The sequence below is a fragment of the Fragaria vesca genome, linkage group LG1 (assembly GCF_000184155.1).
Source record: "Fragaria vesca subsp. vesca linkage group LG1, FraVesHawaii_1.0, whole genome shotgun sequence".
In the NCBI taxonomy this organism is placed as follows: domain Eukaryota; kingdom Viridiplantae; phylum Streptophyta; class Magnoliopsida; order Rosales; family Rosaceae; genus Fragaria; species Fragaria vesca.
In genome coordinates this window covers 3585183-3589178 of record NC_020491.1, presented here as the reverse complement: position 1 = coordinate 3589178, position 3996 = coordinate 3585183, and positions in this window count along the sequence as shown.

Sequence of the window (3996 nt, the reverse complement as noted above, 5' to 3'; positions counted from 1 at the left end):
AGAATCGAAGATTTGAAGTTTTTAGGGTTTTAAAAATTGGGGGATTTTTATATTTTGATTCAATTGACCTATTTAGGCTTAGAATTGGGCTTCGACTTCTTCTAGAAAGTTGTTCGAAATGTTGAGAAGAAGATTCTGTCAAATTTTGGGGGTGATTGGAGGTGGCCGAAAGTTTCTGCAGTTTTTTTTCTCAAAAACCAGCAACTTTAGCCGACGATATTTAAAGGTTTATTCGTCGGCTATAGTATTTTTAAATTTTTTTATAAGGTTTAGCCGACGAATTATGGCATATTTCGTCGGCTATAATTATTTTTAACAATTTTTTATAAGGTTTAGCCGACGAAACTAGACTATATTTCGTCGGCTATAGTTATTTTTTTTAAATTTTTTTTATAAGGTTTAGCCGACGAAACATACTATATTTCGTCGGCTATAGTCTGGGAAAAATTTTTTTATTACAGACTTTAGCCGACGAATATCTTAATTGTTTCGTCGGCTAAAGTCTGGGAAAAAAATCGACGACATGTTTTTCGTCGGCTAAACTGCGGGACTATAGCCGACGAAATTTTTTTTTTCGTCGGCTAAAGTCATCACAGACGACATTTTCCCGACGAATTAAGCTAACAGACCGACAAAAATTTTTCGTCGGCTAAAGTGCTTGTCCTGGTAGTGCTTGCATCAGAAGCGAACATGCATGCCCTAAATAACAGCAGTGATAAGCAATCATTCTACATTGTTGCTACCTTACTGGCTTACTGTATAAACAAATAACACCTCTCCATCACTTTCATCTACCCCTGAAAGGATTGTTGTATTCCATTCATAACACCATTACTTCACAACCGATCGATATCAACATCTAGCCAACGATTGTTTTACTCCATATATATTGATCGTGCCGAACTTGTTTGATCTCTATATATATGTACGTGGCTCGGGTTCGATCTTGGGCTTCTGGTTCTACAGTACTTCTAGCTAATTCTAACCGTTTTTGTCACATAGTTGAATTTCCGGGCCTCTTACCAATTAAGGGATGATGTTCCATCATTGTCATGATCTGATTGTTGGTATAAACCAAACTCTTGAAAGTGAAATTTCAATTGTGCCTTGATCTCTTCTTCATTTTTGTCTCCTTTTCCATTTTTAGAAAAAATAAGTGTGTATAATGCAGAGGATATGAAATCTCTGGTGCAATAACATGGTTTAATTTGTAGTCATGTAAATGTAGCATGTATGCTTTCATCTTTCCTTAACTATTTCCCATTGCGTGGATTGATGTATCACAAGCAAGTAAGCATGCAGAGGTACGTAATTGATCAAGATGTATATGCTTGTAATGTACGTATTATGTATTCATACGGTATATATACTAGAGCCTTTAGCTAAAGACACTTGGCTATACGTACTCGTCGACGGCGAATCGTATAAATGTAACATGTAACCTGTACCACACAGGTACTCTAGCTAGGGTATTGTTGGTTCAACAACTCTAACCTAACCACATTAACCCTTAAGCACGGGATCGATCAACATCCTATCCTCCAACACGTTTGGAATTCCTTTTCCTTCTTCAAAAATTGAATTGACTTTCTTAATAATTCACGTATTATATACATCAAATATATGTGTATATATAGCTACTGTATGTGTTGTTGGTAATTTGCAGCAGTGACATCCCACTTAGCTATGTACCATATCATCATCGTCTTCTCCACGAAATTGAATCGTTACCTGTGAAACTCTCAACTGTTTTTTGGCACCCTTAAATTAATATTGCAACCATAACTAAGCTCACCAAGCTTTTTCGTTTTATATATTCATTAAATTTCTTTCTCTTTTGCTGGGTCTAATTGTATGCAACCGTGCTCGAACATGCATCGTGCACGTTCCATCGATATATCATGTCTTTCAATCATTTACAAAATCAATTTATGTATTTATGGAGCTTGCTACGGTTCTTCCTCTTCAAGACTGAAATAAACGCAACTTCGATCACTACATTTTGTCGGGTTTGTCTGCTATACCGTTCAAAGGAGGGGGAGAGGGGGGGGGGGGGGTTTGGTTTCAAATGTGGCCTGTGTTTCCAATAGACATGTTATACTTGACGGCACAACAGAAGTTTCCCATTTTGTCATACATATAGTTCTAACAAATATAAGGCGATCGAATTGTACGAAGTGTATCAAATGCAAAGAAGAAGAAAAAACATTCACAAACAAGCTATATATAAGAAATTCTCATCACGTGGCGGTAATATAGTCCAAATAGAATGCAAGATCTTTTATGTAAATCTTAAAGTTACCAATGTTTTTTAAATATGCAATACTCATGATACTTTATGTATGTCATCCTATTAGTTTGCTTTGTTACCATGCCTTATGTAAGAATTTCTAAGCTATGCACACGCGTGTATGTGCACACATTGTTGATCATGAGCAATAATATTATTGATGTGTCCCCGTGGCTTCATGGCATGCATGATCAATTTGATCGATTCGTGATTGATTTATACTTGTATTCCATAAATCCATGATTAGTCGGTGCTGGACATCTATGATATGGCTAAAAGAATCGATTAAAAACCAAGGCCAAAGCAGCCTAGCCAGATTGAGACCCGATATGTCAGTCTCTAACAACTCGATCGATATGGTCCATATAAGTGATATAACACATTAGAAAGAGCATTTCTTTAGAAAGATTGTACGTGTTATATATCGTAGATGTTCTAATGTTCATAACTTATACTACGTATTACGTACTCATGTTTAATACTCATGACTACATTACATTTTTTTATTTGTTAAGACTGTCATTCATATAGGTTGTTTTAAGTTGTACTAATATTAACCTATATTTGGTGTTGCATGATATTAGAGTAGTTTTTATTTATTAAGACTGTCATGCACTCATATGGGTTGTCTTAAGTTGTACTAATATTAATCTATGTTTGGTGTTGCATGGTATTAGAGTAGTTTTGTTTGGTTTGTGGTTTAGAATGATTGTGTTATCTAAAGATGACCAATTTGAGTACCCACAATAACACCATCTAAGGAGGCCAAAATGAAAACGAGGTATTACGTAAAACTCATTTATTTTAGTACCCAATTACACTAAACATGGTACTAACCAAACTCTTGTCCCAACTCCCAACAAACAAACACCCACATAATCTAAATATAATTAGTTAATCTAATCGTTGAAACTAGTTGTTAATCAGGAAACATCCCCGTCTAACACAGGAACACTAGATTCATAGAATCTTCATGTGACCTTGAGCTTTGACAAGTCTTTTTCACATTTATTTTCTAGGGTTTATTTTATTTTATTTATTTCGTTCTCCTTTCTCGTCTTTTCTTTTGCAATCATGTAATGTGATGAGCTGTGACTAGCTACTGCTGTCACATTTTAATTTACCCTTTGAATAAAGATCATGCATCAGTCCAGAAGAAAAGCCATGCACCAATTTAAAAGGAATAACTTTGAATTAATTTTTACGACTTTTTCATATCTAAATGGAATAGTTGGAGCTTATTAATCAAATTACAGCCATATATGGTCCCCTAATTCCAAACCTAGCTTACGCAAAACAAAACTTTGTCCATTGATCGATTAAGTAGCTACATCAAAGCAAGTATATATAAGCTAATTACAAAAGCTTACAGGAAAAGTTGAAGTGTAATTATTTTTTTATATTTTTGCATAGAATGTCATTAACCTATATTATTTGATCAAGTTGTAAGAATGATTTTTCAATGACAACAATTTAAAAAAATTTAAATCATGAATTGTTTTCACAATCAATTGCAAAGCAACAAAGTGGTGTTTGTGACCGAACGTATAGTAAGTTAGTAACTACAAAAGTAAGAAAATAGGTATACATGAAGCAAATCTGATGAAATATTAAAGCAAGCTAACAACCTAGAAACCTTTGACCTAGAAAAAAACCCTAAGAAGGCCAATTGCATCTTCATCAATGGAGATTCTTCCATTTGGTGC